General features: G+C 43.3%; 1 long non-coding RNA gene across 1 annotated transcript; it reads right to left on the bottom strand.

Annotated features, from left to right (window-relative positions):
- Nucleotides 1-12750: 12750 nt before the first annotated feature.
- On the bottom strand, nt 12751-16467 carry LOC144240290 (uncharacterized). The gene is made up of 3 exons (XR_013337667.1): nt 16402-16467; nt 13521-13656; nt 12751-12956 (listed from the first exon to the last, which is right to left on the bottom strand). It is a non-coding gene; the product is annotated as an uncharacterized LOC144240290 (long non-coding RNA).
- Between the last annotated feature and the right edge of the window lie 956 nt (nt 16468-17423).

The following is a 17423-nucleotide window of genomic DNA, read 5'->3' as shown; positions in this document are numbered from 1 at the left end:
GCTTCTTCAGATGATTCTGGCAGGATTGGAGTGTATGAGCTGTCCTTGGTTGTCTGGTACCTGGCCCTGGGGTAATTTGGGGCAGGGGAATATTGACTTAAATAAAGGAGGTGGTTGGGGGTGGGGACTCAGGGTTGGGTAGTTTGCATATGAAAGGTGTGTTCACAGGTAAGTTATTACTACCTTAGGAATTGACCAGCCCAGGGAGGGGCAGTCTCTCCCTGGTTAGCGAGGCCCCTGAAAATGTCAAGACATCATAAAATACAGAAAATAAAAAATAAGACTAATATAGAGTTCCATCAGTTCTAGAAGAAGCCTAGACNGTTTCTAAAAGAGGCCCAAGTGTATTGTGTATCTTGTAGCCTTACTTCGTCTAGATTTGATCACGAGAATAGATCAGTTCTTGTGCAATTTGGGGTCAGCCTCATTTCCTGGTTCTCACACACCAGCCTGACATTGTTGTGTTTGGATTCACAACACGGCCAGGGGATGTTTACATCCCCACCCAGACAGCTGTGCTCATTGAAAGAGAAGGAATGATGATGGTGTTTATTTCTAGAACAGTAAAACACTGAAACCTCTGGTCTCTAAAAATAGGTCACAATTTTACTTAGAGGTAGACTGGAACTGTTTATCCAAACTCAGCATTGTCTGACAATGGCTTTCCAAAGTTAGTGTAACTTGAAAAACGGTCTTAGATTATTTTAAAAGGTTTAAAAATGGCAAGTATTGGAAATTCTGCAGATTTTTCTTTCCGAATTAGAGAACGTGGAGGGGCACCTGGGTGGCTCAGTCGGTTAGGCGTCCCGACTTGGGCTCAGGTTATGATCTCACGGATTGTGGGTTTGAGCCCCGCGTCGGGCTCTGTACTGACAGCTCAGAGCCTGGAGCCTGCTTTGGATTCTGTGTCTCCCTCTCTCTGCCCCTTCTTAGCTCTTTCCTTCTCAAAAATAAAGAAACACTTAAAAAAAGAAAAAAAAAAAGAAAATGTGGAATCATGGTTACAGAGTATTTTCATGTATTTACTCTAAATTGGCCAAGTCTGGGGAATCATGGATATAGGTGGCCCTGTTCTCATAACCAGAATCGCTTGGATAATGGCTGAACTCTAACTTTGAAATGTTTTCAATGCCTCCTTAATCCTAAGCCATATTAGTTGATTTAGGAAAAAGATAAAGGGTGCAGGGAATTGTACTTTACCAGTTAAGAGGCCATTTCTGATGGCCCTTGGCAATCGAGACAACCCTATTTAGGGTTGATTTTTAAAAACGTTATACAATTTTCACCCTGCAACTCTCAGGGTAAAGCATAGTTCTGTGGACAAGCTGAGCTCTCAGGAAGAGCCTCAGGTTGGTGGTTATTTGTGTAATAGCAGCATCTTTTCACTGGTTAATACTCCCTAGAGCTAGCTTCAACTTTCCCAACCCCGACAGCTGTATTTCTCACATCTCATATATTGCCCTCATTATTCTAAGAGCGTATATCGGAAATACAATTAGAGAAAATTTTGATAGGTCTCAGGGCAATTAAGCGTATCAGATAGGAGCAAACCTCTCATTAAAATACCAAAAGTCATGAAAAAAATTAAAAGCAAACTTTTAAGACCCTCAAATATGTTTTCTAATGTTTTCATTCTTTGGCCTGCAGAAGAAGTGCTGTAAGAGGTTCAGATTTCCATTATTCACATGCAAATGGAATCCTAGAATACTGTCTGAATTTAAATTAATTCTTGGCTTCCGTGCTAATTCAGGTTATCTAGGTGGCACAGGCTGTTAGTTGCCTACTCAAAATCTATTCTCGCCTTCTTCCTGAGTGACAGATTTGTCACTGAGCACATTGCTGCTTAGAACAAGCCACATTTCCAGATCCCCTTGTGGCGTGGGACGGCCAATTAGTTCCAAGTGGAATTTGTTGAGAGGGACTTCTAGAAAGTGCCCCTGATGACTGGGAAGGATGGAGGTAGGTCCTTGCCCATCCTTACTTCTTCAGATGCCTACCTGGATCATGGACTTGATGGCTAGAGCTTTGGTACCATATTTGATCTTGAAGTGACCTTCAAAATGGAAGCTCCTGTGTGAAGAATGGTGGAGCAGGAAGATGTAAGTGAGGGTCCCTGAGGTCATGTGGTGCCACTGTCACAACTGCAGACTGCTTATTCCTGGACTTCCTTCTGTAAAGGAATCATAAGCTTTTATCTCGTTTAAGCCACCAGTCCTATTTGATTTACTGTGTCAGTGCTGGCCCTGTTCATATGATTGAGGAATTAATATATTTGAGAATTTCACTTATCTACTGTGCAATTACTACTTGTTGAAAGCAAATGCTTCCTGGACTCAATGTGATGCTGTTATAAAAGAATTTTAAAAATCCAGGTGCCAAGGAGAGAACTTGACTTTTAAAAGCTTTTGCTAAGATATCATATTCTCTAATTTCCCTAGATAGCAGGAAATCTCTCTCTCTACACACACACACACACACACACACACACAGAATTGTTAGTCTTCAGCTCAGCAGACCTGAGTCTGAATTCAAGGCGATGCCTCTGATAAGCTATTTGGTATCAGCTGTATGACTTTGCGCAACTTACTTACCTTGCAAGTAGCCTCTTTGTTCTTCACCTACAAATTGGGGAAGGGTAGGTGCCTCACATCCGTTGGACAGTTAAGTGAGATCATATGTGTACAGCAGAAGCCAGTAAAACATAGTGGGCTGAGTTGACATAATAGAGGATGGGAGAAAAAACGTAGAGAATTGGAGGGAGAGACAAGTCCCCTAAAGAGACTCAATCGTCCTTTTCACCAGATTTCTGCATCAATATTTTCGTTGTTCTTTCAATTCTAGTCCCTTGCTCTGGGGATGTGGCCCTTGCACTGTTACCCGTTTCCCATTACCTGGTCAGTCTTCTGAGGCCCGTTTCCGCCTGGCATCTGGGTCTCTGCGAGATCTGGTCAGTCCTTTGGTCTCCAGCTACATATCTAGCCCTTCAGAACCCAAACTTCCTGCTTTAAGTGTCCCACCTTTTTCCTATTTCACAGATATTTCCATCCTATCTGGGGTACGTTGGGCCAACCTTCCATCCTGGTAAACCTACAAAGCCCAGTGCCAGCTGCTGTCATTTCCCTGCCCACGCAATAGAGTTAGTTGTTCGTTGCTTTATATTCTTCTCTGCAGTATGAAAGTTCCCTTGGCCTCCTCCCTGCGCTCCCCCACTCCCTGTCCCGGCCCAAGAGCTGGTTTTATTTGCACTTGTCTGTGTTAGGAACACGTTAGTTGCATGTTTGATCAAGGAGCAATTATGGCAGGCTTATTCACAGCCCAGCGAGGCCAGCAGGCTACGTGTCCAGCTGCTCACAGAGAGGCATTGCCTATAGGGCTTTCCCTCCAGTCCTTCAGTCTTGCGGGCAAAGGACCCTGATTTTATTCATTTTCTCACCAGTTCATGTTGATTGGGTTTACCATAGGCACTAAATTCTTCAGCCGACCCAGTCTCTCAAAGGCGGACTGACAGTAACCAAATTATTTGTAAATTAAGTAAACAAAGTCAATTAAAATTAAGAAGCAGAATCGCTGAAGGGGCTAGAGCAGTGCTCTCGACCCTCAGCTGCACGTTCTCTCCCTCCCACACGTTCTCTCCCTCCCACGCTCTCCAACAGCAGGCCCGCGGGAGGGTCCTGATCCTCAGCAGAGGTGGCCTGGTGAGTTAAAGGAACAGCATGTTTCATGCTTTCGGCTCCAGTCAGCCTGATGCACCTGTCTTCCCGGCATGAGCCCTGCATGTCACTGGGTCACAGAAGCCAGTGCTGAGTACGGGCCACCCTCTCCCTTTAAAACTTTGTTTTAAAGTTTCTTCGGTGCTGCTTACGGCTGCGTCTAAGTACTGACAGCATCCTCTGGCTGCTGCCACGCCCGGTCTCGCCAGACGGCATGGAGTGCTGACCCAATATCCGCCACCGGCCTGAAGACTGGATAGAAGGGCGACCTTCAGAAGATTTACACTCTGAAGACAGTTCTGCTTCACCCGAACATTAAAGAACCGTGGCTGTTGCTTCGGTTATTCGTGAATTCTAAACGATTTCACTTGGGAAATGGAGCGAAGGTACCATTGCTCACTCACTGGCTGTCCAGTTGTTACTGGGAGCCTCCTCTTTACGTTCTGGGCCAAATGTGCAGGAACACGGGGTAAAGATAAAAGAGCCCAGGAGACCACCTCTTGGATTATGGTATCTGTACTCAGCTCGCAAAGGAAAACCTTGCAGAATCGTCTGCAGTGAAGGGAATATGCGCCTTAGGGGCTGTGGAGGTGCTGGGCAGCTTCTCAAAAGGAAGGGTGATTTGTGCATTCGCGTCTGGGCCCGAGGCCATGAGGCCAGTACCAACAGAGCACGACGCGGTCCCTTTGGCTGGGGATCATGCACGGCAGCCTCTGTGACAGAGATGGCACACTGTTCTCTTGTTGCTTAAAACAGGACATGACCTCCAGTAATTTGAAAGCTGTTTTTATTTCTTCTTCCTTGAGACGGCTCATCCTGCCTCTGGCTAGTTGCCTGGGAGGAAAGAGAAAAAAAGGAAAATATAGAAAGAGGGAAGGAAGTTCCTTCCCCGCACTGAATGACCCGTCTTCTTCCTCAGGACACTCAAGGATTCATTTCAGCGTGTCCTGCCCGGCCCCACCCCTACCCCTTGTGCGTCTCCCCTGCCTCAGCCTCCCCCCAGCTCCATCACAGCTGGCCAAGCGGACCTCCCACCTGCAGCTTGAGCCGAGGCCAGCCTCCTTCCCAGGCCTGTCCAGACCATAGGCAGGAAACGATTAAGCAGCCCCCGGTGCTCACAGCGCACACTGTCAGGGGACACGTCCAGACACCATCCCCACTCTGCTAACAGAGGATGCGTGTCCCTCCGCCAACCGCCGAACGGCCTCAGGGCAAGCCCTTCCCGTCCCCCTCCCTCCCGTCTGCTGGGGAAGGACACTGGCAGCTGACTTTTGCAAGCCCGAGTCTCCTCCACTGTGGGACCTGGTTTCTAAGTCTGCCATTCTGTTTGGGACCTCAGAGCAGTGACCGTAGAGAATTCTGAATCCAAGAAACTTCCTGATTCTATAGGGTCAGGGGTGACTTGGAGTGTGTGTTTTTTTTTTTTTTTTGGAGGCTCTGTCCTTCCAAATCTACAAATCTCACACTTTTTGATATAGTAACTGACATTTTCTCAAGCCTATGTAAAGTGCTAGCTGCGCTCAGCTTTCCTAGTCCTCTCCCATCAAAATTACTGCCCCTACGCCCTTCTTAAACTGTAATTCTGGAGTCACCCGTTCTGAAGGGGACTCACCTTACTGTTTCCCTAAACCCAAACCCTGACCGGTGCTCACACATGCATCCAGCCCAGCTACCAGGGCTTTGGCCGTGATGGGCTCTGGCTTCCCATTTTTGAGGGCTCTGCCCTGGGATCTGCTGTGGGATCTTTGTTCTGATCACTCCCGTTTATCAGATCGGTGACTTGCCTGAACTATGCCCACGCTGTGCTCAGTCTTTCTATCCTGAGGCTCAGGAACAGTTGCCTGTACTTCTGGACCAGCTGGCTGGGGTGGGGTTGGGGCCCACAGGAAGGATAGAAAGTTGGCTTCTCTTCAAGCTGACGATCTTTAAATTCTTTTCAACACTTATTTAGTGGGGACAGACAGGGACAGGACGGAAAAGAACGTTTCCGATTTTTATTCAGGACCTTGTTTTCTTTTGTGGCAAAGGAACCAGTTTACCTCTGACCACTCTGTAATGAGTCCGGAGCAGTGTTCTGAGTTACAATGGGACGTACTTGCAGATATATTCCAGTAAGATCTTAGCATTCCTTGTAGTTGAAGCTCCAGACAGCTTAACGGGGCTCTGGGCCTTTCCAAATATCTTTGGCACCTGGACATACCTCACCCATTGCCAGGCTGTCTGCAATATGTCATGCCAGCCTCTGTCTGTGACTCCAGCTTGTTCAGTTTTCCCATGTAAAACACCTTGCCAACCCACTAGCCTTGAGATGCAACCAGCACGTTGCAAAAGAATTGTAGCTGTTAAAAATGAGGAAAAATTTCAACATATAGTCTGTTCTCTGGGGCCCAGTGGAGTTTCTTCTCCAGGGCTTTCCCTGGTCCAGATGAACATGACCCTTCAAATGAGCCTTCCATCTGATCCCTCAGGGCATTTTTTTCTACTCTCATAAATTTTGCTATCAAGACAATTTTAGGGGGAAAAAAAGCACCATTTTTGTTTCTTCTCCAGGAAATTGATTTTGACATTTCCACTCTCACGGGAAGATTCTGATGGAAGACATTCTGTACAGCTGAATGACTGTGTGATGTGAGGTGGACTCAAAAGTCCTCGAGAAAATAAATGAAGTGACCAAGGTCCTTTGAGGAAGAAGCTATTTAAGAGCATCTTCCAGACTTTGAAAAAGGCACAGGTATAACTGGTTTCAGGGAGCCCCCTGGAGTCACAGACATGACCAACTGTACTTGGGATCTTTTCACACTGAATGCAAGGTAGGGAGCCAGCCTGATCATCATGCCATCTCCTTGCTCGAGGACCTCGGTCACAGGATGTGATGAGAAAGTGCAGAGGCCCAGCGGGGAGACCGCCAGCGCGTGCCTCCTGATTCCACCAGGAAAATGTCCCTTGTTCGGTGCTCCTGGAGCCATATGGGTAACGACAGCTAAGGCAGGTGCACATTATCTTCCAATTAGACATGTGCACATTCCTTTTCCACTGGACTGTGTGCTCTTTGAGGGCAGTGACCATTTCTTTGACTACTGTCCATCCCGTGATGGGCACGTGGGGATGGTTGTTGCCACTTTCTATTCTACGTGCAATATTAAGGTGTTGGTTCAGCTCATGGCAGCCCTAAGGAAGAGACGTAATTAGCCCATTTTGCAAAGGAAGGGATTGAGGCTTAAGTTCTTAAGTTACTCACCCCAAGAGCTGCAGTTAGCATGTGGGAGAGCCCCACCGACAACCCTCAACAAGACCCCAGTAAAGGACCCCTACATCTAATCCAAAACCCGAGCTCTTGGCCCTGCTGCTGTTTTGCTTGTGCAGTCGTGAGCAGTGCTGGGTTCGAATCGTGTGGATGATGGAGAGGGTGTGTTTCTTTGTCAGAAGCTTGGCTAAAAGTATTTCACCCATTGTCTTCCAACTTCACGGATAATCCCAATGGATTCCTTTCGTGCTGTCATCTTCTGAGGCCCAGAGATTTTTTTTCCTTCCCACCAAATGTACCTCTTTCCCAAGTAGTACTTTTACCAAATAAAGGACACTTAGTTGTTCTTATTTCTACTTTTCTGACCATACTTTAAAACATTTCTTTCTCTGAGCATCTCAAATCAGTTCTGGCTAAAAATATACAGCTTTCTGAGAAATATGGCAATTTTGGCCCCTGTGGGAAAGTGTGACTTTGGCCTCCAGTCACATCGTTTATGGCCTCACAGGGACGCTTAATGTGGGAGGCAGCATGGGCTATTGCTCTACTGAAAATATAATCAGGAGCAAGTGGGAATTAAACATGACTGTATTGTTTCCAGACCATCAGAGACAGTCACACATGTCTTTATTCATGGGATCTACTGGGGTTGTGAGTTTGGGGGCACAGAGGGGTGTGGGGAGCCAGAGTAGTGGATGCTGAGTTAGCAGACCCCGGTTGTCCTTGTATTTTAATGAGCTCGGAAGAGTTCAAATGCTTTGGCTCTGTGTGCCGACACACCCCGGGGTGAGGTGTGGAAAACTCATCATGGCTCAGCGGCTGGGGGTTTCAGAGGTAGAACGAGACACATGGCCTGCTGACTGGAATCCCAGAAGATCTGGAGCCGAAAGATGTGGTGAGCCAAACGGGCTGGGTGTGCGTGAAATCTGAAATCCTCCCGGGAGCCTGGGCAGGGAAGTCTGCCACCTAGTTAGTGAGTCTAGCACTTGTCACTGGTTGATCCATTAAAATGATGTTAATCTGGTTCAATGGACTCTCTTGGCTTCTCAGCCAGAGAAAGCTCCTAGTCTCCAGTGATGCAGGGAGAGGAAAGCGGAGCCTGGAAGCTCAGTTTATTTCTGGAGTAAATAGAAACAGGAAGGCCAATGTTGAAGCCACCTGTGCAAATCTGTGAAGGGATGAAATGCGTTTAGTCAGGGGACTACTAAATTAACACGATAGCATAATGCACATACACGTGCGCACACACTCACACACACAAACACACACTCGCAACCAAACCCAGTGCCTTCTGGGGAAGCCGGAAACCACTGACCAACTTCTGGCCATGTGTAAATTATTTTACTTTGCACAATGATTGATTCAAAACTCAAGTGCTGCTAAAGAAATTGGAGGGGATCTTCATCTTCTCTTTACTTGGGTTTTGCTGAAGTTCTGCTGGTATTAGGGAATTAGCTGTTTGCTAGCTGGTCCTGAGCAACTGGCTTTAATTTTTATTCTATGCACCATATGAGGTATTTAATTGATTGCTTGAATGACAGGTGTCCTATTAGATACGGGCATACCTCATTTTAAAAAAAAAGTTTTTTCAAGGTTATTTATTTATTCTGAGAGAAGAGAGATTGAGCACGATTGGAAGGGCAGAGAGAGAGAGGGAGAGAGAGAGAATCCCAAGCGGACTCCACACCATCATTTCAGAGCCCTATGTGGGGCTTGAACCCACAAACTGAGATCATGACCTGAGCCGAAATCAAGAGTCAGATTTCAACCGACTGAGCCATCCATACCTCATTTTACTGTGCATAATTTTTTTAAATTGTGCTTTGCAGATATTACTTTTTTTAAAAAAATAAATTGGAGGTTTGTGGCAACCCTGCCCCAAGTGAGTCTACTGGTGCCATTTTCCCAACATCATTTGTTCATTTTGTGTCTCTGTGTTACAATTACAATTTGGTAATCCTCACAATATTTCAGACTTTTAAAATTGTTATTATGTTTGTTATGGGGATCTGTGATCAGTGATCTTTGATGTTACTTTTGTAATTGTTTTGATGTGTAATGAACAGCGCCCATATAAGATAGCGAACTTAATCAATTAGTGTTGTGTGTGTTCTGACTGCTCCACTGACTGGCTGCTCTCCTGTCTCTCTCCCTTTCCTTGGGCCTGTCTACTCCCTGAGACACAACAATATTGAAATTAGGCCAATTAGTAACCCTATCACGGCCTCTAAGTATTTAAATAAAAGGAAGGGTCACATGTCTCTTACTTTAAATCAAAAGCTAAAGACGATTAAGCTTGGTAAGAGGGACATGTCAAAAGCCAAGATAGGTAGAAAGCCCAGCTTCTTGTGAAGAACAGTTAGCCAGGTTGTGAATGCAAAAGTAAAGTTCTTGAAGGAACCTAAAAGCGTTGCTCTGGTGAAGACAGGAATGGCAAGAAAGCAAAACAGCCTATTGCCAATATGGAGAGAATTTGAATGGTCTGGATTGAAGATCCAACAAACCCCAACACTCCCTGAAGACAATCCAGAGCAAGGCCCTGACTCTCTTCAATTCTATGATGGCCAAGAGAGCTGAGGAAACTCCAGAAGAAAACTTGGAAGTTAATAGAGTCTGGTTCATGAGGCTTCAGGAAAGCAGCTGTCACCATAATGTAAACGTGCAGGTGAGGCAGCAAGTGCTGATGCAGAAGCAACAGCAAGTTATCCAGGACATCCAGCTAAGATAATTAATGGTAGTGACTACACCAAACAGTAGACTTTTTCAGTGGAGATAGAACAGCCTTCTATGGGAAGAAGATGTCATGTAGGACTGTCATAGCTTGAGAGGGGAAGTCAGAGCCTGGCTCTGCAGCTTCAAAGGACGGGCTGACTCTTGTTGGAGGTGACTTTAAGTGGAAACCAGTGCTCATTGATGAGTCCAAAAACTGCAGGCTCCAAAGTGGTCAATCTATGCTAACTGTGCTCTAAAAATGGAACAACAAAATCTGGATGACAGCACATCTGTTTATAACATGGTTTACTGAACATTTTAAGCCTACTGTTGAGACCTCCAGCTCAGCAGAGAAAATTCCTTACAAAATATGATTGCTCATTGACAATGCACCTGGCCACCCAGGGGCTCTGACGGAGAGGTCCAATGAGATTAATGTTGTTTTCATGCACGACAAGACAGGATCCATTCTGCAGCTCATGGGCCAAGATGCAATTCCGACTTTCAGACCTTATTATTTAAGAAACACATTTTGTAAGGCATAGATGTCACATATAGTAATTCTGCTGATGGATCTGGGCAAAAGAAATGGAAAATTTTCTGGAAAGGAGTCACCATTCTAGGTGCCATTAAGAACATCCACAATTCATGAAAAGAGGTCAAAATTTCAATATTACCAGGAGTTTGAAAGCAGCTGATCAACAATCCTTGTGGATGATTTTGAGGGGTTCAAGATTTCAGTGACGAAAGTAACCATAGATGTGGTGGAAACAGCAAGGGAACTAGAATTAGAGCCTGAGGATGTGCCTGGATCACTATAATCTCATGGTAAAAATGTAATGGATGAGGAGGAGTTGCTTCCTGTGGATGAACAAAGAAAGTGGTTTCTTGAGATGGGACCTACTCCTGGCGAAGGTGCTGTGAAGACTGTTGAAAAGACAATAAAGGATTTAGAATATAAAAGTTCTAAATAAATAAAATAAATAAAAACATAAACTTGATAAAAGTAGTAGCAAAGTTTGGCAAGACTGGCTCCTAGTTTGAAAGAAGTTGTACTATAGGTAAAATGCTATCAAACAGCATTGCTACAGAACAATCATTTGTGACAAGAAGAGTCAATCAATACACCAAACTTTATTGTTGTCTTATTTTGAAAGTTGCCAAAACCACCCCAACCTTCCGCAACCACCATCTTGATCAGTCAGCACCCATCACTGTCAAGGCAAGAGCTTCTACCAGCAAAAAGATAACAACTTGCTAAAAGCTCAGATGATGGTTAACAGTTTTTATCAATAAAGTGTTTTTTAATTAAAGTACGCACATTATTTTTTTTTTTTAGATACAACGCTATTGCACACTTAATAGACTACAGTGTATTAAAGGTACAGGTATTAAAGCATACCTTTAATATATACTGGGAATCCAAAAAAAAATTCATTTAATTTGCTTTATTGCAGTGGTCTGGAACTGAACTAGTAATATCTTTGAGGTATGCCTGTACTTGACCTGTGTAGTTTGTAGCAAAGGGATTCTTATCATCATTCCCATTTTGGAAAGGAAGAAACTGAGACCTAGAAGGTTCAATGACTTTTCTCAAGGCCATAGAACTGATGAGAGCTGGGAATCAAACGTAGGTTTCTCTGATAGCAAGGTCTTCCATGGCATTGATAAGGCTTCTTGGATCAAGTGTCTTCTTTAGTAGGTGCTAGGCCACTGAACCCAAATCCTTAGCCTATTTCTATTGAGTGTACAGGGTCTGATAAAGTATATTAAATTAAATTCTGTTTTTCTTTTACTTTCACTATTATTTCTCTATTTCCAAGATGTATTTATTTATCTGTATCATATATATTATTCTATGATATAAAATACTTTATAGTTTTAATATTATATATAATATATTATGTATGTTACATATATAATATATAGTATATAACATGATTATATTCTCTACATAATTATATGTATAATGAACTAAGATTTTTTTTGGCAAGATATTTAGGGGATGTAATATCAACTGGGAAGGAGATACCTATATAAATAAGTGACAATCCAGACCCCACAATGCTTAATAGTTTTCCATAGAGTCCTAAAATCAAGCATGTCTCTCATCTCCCACATTTTTGCTACCTTCCTTCCTTCTCCACTCTCCCTTCTCTCTCTCTCCCCATCCTATTTTTAACTTGTAAAAGTCTAAAGTGACTGCCAGACTTTAGGCTACATGCAAATTAACTTTTCTTTTTAAATTGATTGACTCAAACTCATGTTTGAGTTTGCTAGAGAAATGTTTGGGAGCTTTTTCCATTCTTTATTCTGGCATCAGCTGACTTTGTTATAACAAGTCCAACTGTTTTATAACACATTGTTTCCCCAGGAAAAGTAGCAAATAAAACGTATTATGTGAAGCTAGTGAAGAATATAATTTTATCTCTTTGTTGAGGGTAAGAAAATGACCATCTTGGTCACTGTTGAGCATTTTATTATTATTTTTTTAAATGTTTATTTTGTTTTTGAGAGAGAGAGACAGAGTGCTAGCAGAGGAGGAGCAGAGAGAGAGGGAGACACAGAATCCTAAGCAGGCTCCAGGCTCCAAGCTGTCAGCACAGAGCCAGATGGTGTGGGGTGGTGGGGACTCGAACTCATGGACCACGAGATCATGACTTCAGCTAAAGTGGGACCTTAACCGACAAGCCACCCAAGTGCCCCTGATTTCTATTGCTAGTGTACTGTTGATGGGTGTTCTGCTTATCAGCCTCTCTATGTTGCAATAAATTTCCTTTTTATCTCTCTGGTTGTACTTTTTCAATTTGAGCACCAGTCTTCAAGATTTTGCTCCCATATACTCTAACTGAATTTTGCATATTTAAAATTAAGCATCTAACATTTTTCATCATAATTTTAAATAGTTGTCAAAGATTTAGTTACTAGTACTTTATAAATATTGACACAAAAATAAAATGTGCACATCACTCATTTTAATGACTCCTATGGAATATAATCTAACAAAATCATGACCCATTTAAGAAAACAAAATGCATGAACCGTTTCTTTTATATTTACCAAAGTTCTGATATCATTGCTTTACCTCTGAGAACTTTACAACTCCATGGTCTGCTGATCCCTTTTGTATAAGTCATGTGAAAATTCCCCTTAATAGAAGAACTCATGGGGTTGGCCAGACCGGGTTCTGTAGATGTGCCTCTGTAGGAGTGGTGGAGTTCTAAGCCAGGCCACTTAGTAGGCTGCTCGTTCTCAGGGCTGTTCGTCAAGCTGTGGTCAGGTGGGGTCATCTGTAAAAAGCATGGCAACCTATATGTTAGCAATCTGTCTGAAGAAGATTGAAGTTGAACCCTAAGGGCTACCACAATAGTCAAAGATCTTAAATTAAAAGTATATGTAAGAATGCACAACTAACATTACCCTGCTCAGATAGTAATGGATTCTGGATTTCTCCCTTTTTGCCTTCACATTGTGTCTTGGACATAGAAAATGCCTAGTGAGTATGTTCTGGTTGGCTCTCTTTATACATTATCTGTTAAATAGTCACAGCTTATAAGGGATCAGAGTAGCATCCTGTGTTGTGATTTGGCATGGATAAACCAAAAGGAGTCCCCTTAAACTTCTCCAGATATTTCGACCTTAAGAGCTTTGATCTGCTTTCCTGAACAGAGTTTGAAAAATTAAGCTGTCCAAGCTCTGAAGAAAAAGAAGAGGAGGGGGAGGAAGGTGGGTAGACAAGGAGGAGAGGAAAAGAACAAATGGAGCAAACACGTTTTTTCACGTCAGATGTTTTGAACTGCAAATAAGAGTACCCAACAAAAGTGGCATGAACAGTAAAAGGGTTGTTATCTCACGTAGCCGGAAGTCTGGAGCCAGAGCAGTTCTGGGGTTGGTGTAATTACATAATGACGTCGCCAACGGTGCTTTCGAGCCTCTTGCTGTGCCATCCCCAGCATTTCAGGGCTGCCTTCTCTCATGGCTGCAAGATGGCTGTAGCGGTGGTAGGTGTTGCACACAGACAGGACAACAACACAAAAGGAAGAAGAAAAGTGGTGTTTGCTTCAGTAAACATCTTTTTATGAGCAAGGAAAAGACCCCAAAGCATATTCTGTCTCAGTTCCCATTGGCTAAGACAGGGTTGCCTGACCACGCCCCAACCAGTCGTTGCAAAAAGAGGTAGAGAAGGGCCCATGAAGCAAAAGGTCACATAATTCCTGAACAAAGTCCAGCTATATTAGCAACAGAGGGGGAGGAAATGCCGCTTGGATTAGACATGAACAATGTCTGCCACATTATAGCATTAAATCAGTCTGTCTGCTTCCCATCTTGCTTTCTTTGGATTTTCCTTTATGGGTCTACTCCTGTGGGCACCTTCCTCCCTGTGTAGTAACAGTTACGTAGTTTGGATGTGCTTCAAGGTCAGACTCTGTTATAGTTCAGTGAGCAGTAGTTTATCCCTTTGCCTCGATGAATGGTTCTGGGCGTGACTGTACTTAGTTCATGGCCGAGAGCATGGCCCTAAGGACTAGTTTATGTTGATCTGATCAGAATAAAACTCAAATCTGGCTTTGGAAATCAATAGTTGTCTCTTTCTCCCACATCTGAGTGAGCTTGTGAGTAGCTCTGGCTTCTCCTGGCAGCCATTTTGATCCCTCAAGGAGTTTAGCAACAGATGAGGTCAATATGGACTGCGGAACAACCAAGAGAAACACACAGAAATTGAGTTTGACCCGTGAAAGGACTGTGTCTAATTCTATTCTATCTCTGGATTTTTACACGAATCAACACACCTATGTAATTGGTTAAGTCAGTTTGAATTGTAAAATTAACACTTGCGGAAAAATACACTTAAAAAACCCCTCCTAATTATAGCTTTCACTGATTTAAAATTCTTCAACATCTCTCCATGGTTCTCAAGATAAAGTCTAGAATGTCCCGTGCCATGCCCATGGCAGCTTCTACTTGCACCTGACATCTCACTACCATGAAGTATTTTTCCCCCCACGTGTGGCATTCTGTGCCATTTGCAGGCCTTTGCACACCTTCCTTTCATCTCCTGGAATACCCAGACACACTTTCTCCTGACTAGTACCTACTCGTCTGTGGCAGATATCGTTGCTGGTTGCTTCAATCATCTCCTAGAGGGAAGGGCTCTAAAGTAAAAGTAAAAGGGGAGGCCGGCTGGTTCAGCCAGTAGAGCATGTGACTCTTGATCTCAGGGCCGTGAATTCAAGCCCCACATTGATTGGGATGCCTAATTAAAATAATAAAAAAAAAAGTAAGAGTAGAGAATACTTCTATATCTCCTATCCCTTTAACCACAGCCTCTTATAGCTTAATTTACTAAAGAACTGCCTTTTGGAAAGAAGATCACAATTTCCATAGGCTCTTTTTAAAAAATGTCTATTTATTATTGAGAGAAATACAGAGACAGAGGGCAAGCAGGGGAGGGACAGAGAGAAAGAGAAGGAGACACGGGATCCAAAATAGGCTCCAGGCTCTGAGCTGTCAGCCCAGAGCCCAATGCAGGTCTCAAACCTGGGAACAGTGAGATCATGACCTGAGCTGAAATCAGGCACTCAACCAACAGAGCCACCCAGGTGCCCCTCTCCACAGACTCTTTTTTTTTTTAATTTTATTTATTTCTAGGAGAGAGAGAGAGAGAGAGAGCGTGAGCAGGGGAGGGTCAGAGAGAGTGGGATTCACAGACTGAAACAGGCTCTAGGCTCTGAGCTGGCAGTCAGCACAGAGCCCGACGCAGGGCTCGAACCCACGAACCGCGAGATCATGACCTAAGTGAAAGTCGGACACTTAACCGACTAAGCCACCCAGGCGCCCCCCCCTCCACAGACTCTTGACTGCAGAAGTCTACCTTCCCTCTCAAGAGCCCTGTTTGCAAACATCTTCATATCCAGTGGCCTAAATTGACCTGGAATTTCTTCATATATTATTTTACTGTTGGTTCAAAACTTTTACTGAGTGTAAGTACACAATCTCATCGGCTAATTGGATCTTGCCTTTAAAGAACGCATCTCTTCAGCATCTGAACTCAAACCGTGAATATTTAAATGTTAATTGTTGCCTTTTTGGTTACTAGTGTACCATCTGGTAAAATGTCTTTGTGTGCTTACTGTATTGTATTTTAATGAGTATTGAAAAGCTTGGCATTTATTTATAAAATCTGTAATAACGTGGATGAAGGTAACGTAAAAGGAAAGCACAGAATACCTTCTTGTTTAAAGGTCTATTTTGCTTCACTCTGTTGTAAGTAATGCACACAGGAGAAAGAAGAAACGATGCTGGCAATTTCAGAGCAATGGGAACAGAATTCGCAAAGCAATGATTCCCCTCTAGGAGCTTGTTTGGGCACAACTGCTCTGCCTTGGGTATCACAGAAAAACAGACCGACAGCATTTGTTGACCCATTTTATGATAATCCATAGTTACCTAAATATTCCATTTTGTAATCCCTCTATGGGAACAGAATCACGACATGTACTAGTCTCAATGGCGGAATCTTAAGTATTTCTGCAGTTTCTGGTCTGGTAAATGTGTCATACAGTTTATTTTTCAAAAAGTGACACATAAAACACTTAATTCAGTTTAACAACAATGTTTGGCTTCTAGGCAGTTTCTCGTGTGTGACTTCAACAGGTTTTCTTGGGTTGACTAGGGCCATTTGTATGGAGTATCGCATGAACTAATGATGGTTGTGCGCAGAAAATTAAGTGTTACCTTGCTATTTATGCTGCTATATCCCTTGGTGCAAATCCCAACGGAAGGCCTACTTCTCCACGAACAATTCCTGGTAGAATATCCTTCCAGTTCCATGATACTAGAGAGAGAACTTAAAACATATGAGGGGGAAAAGAAAGCACACTTGGGCCTTTTGTTCTTTATTACCTTGGTGGTGTGGTCACGAACTCCTTTTTTCAAAGCTGTAAAGCTTTAGCTGCAGTGAAAATCCTTCTTGCCACGTTGCCCAGCAACAGCTGAACCTTAGTAACTGTGGACTATTTCACACTGTTACGAAGACAATCCTTTGTGGAATGAGATGGTACTCTTAAGGATCCTCTGTTTCGTGTGTTTATTCAGATTAGGAGCTTCAGCCTGCTTTGGTTTATTACGAGGCAGAACGCCTTGGGTTAGTCCTATCTGGTCTCTATCTCTGTTGGGTGGAGACACGTGGTAGGGGTTGGTTAATATCACCTTGGGAACAAAACTGGGAAGAGGGACACATTTGTCTTCAAAGCCAGCTCTATATTAATCTTTGATTTCTTCTCAAAATTAATTTTTAATTACACGGTGATACATGAGTACATTCTCCTTATAAAAATGGAATGCGTGATGAGCCTGAGTTTCCCCTGACCATTCTTTTCAAGCTTAACTTATTCCCAGAGGTCACTGTTATTATCAGGGCATCAAGGATCCATCTGAGAACATTTTCTATGTAGTTACATACATATATATGCACACATAGGGGTTACGGGGCATTGTCTTGTGTATATATATATGTGTGTTTGCTTTATAAAAGGAATTTCATACTGTGTATTTTGTTTGGTCACTTGTTTTTTCAATCAGCAATATTTCTTGGAGATCTTTTATATGCATACTATTCCTTTTAATAGCTGTGTATATTCCTTGGTTTGGGTGCACACAATAGTTGACTTAGTCCTTCTGCCCTTGGTGAACTGGGATGCTGTGTCCAGTTTCCTTTTTCTTCCCTACCTCCCGGAATTGGCCAACGCCTTCTACTC

This window comes from Crocuta crocuta, unplaced genomic scaffold, assembly GCF_008692635.1.
Source record: "Crocuta crocuta isolate KB4526 unplaced genomic scaffold, BGI_CrCroc_1.0 scaffold81, whole genome shotgun sequence".
Lineage (NCBI taxonomy): Eukaryota > Metazoa > Chordata > Mammalia > Carnivora > Hyaenidae > Crocuta > Crocuta crocuta.
This window is presented reverse-complemented; position numbering and strand designations above follow the sequence as displayed.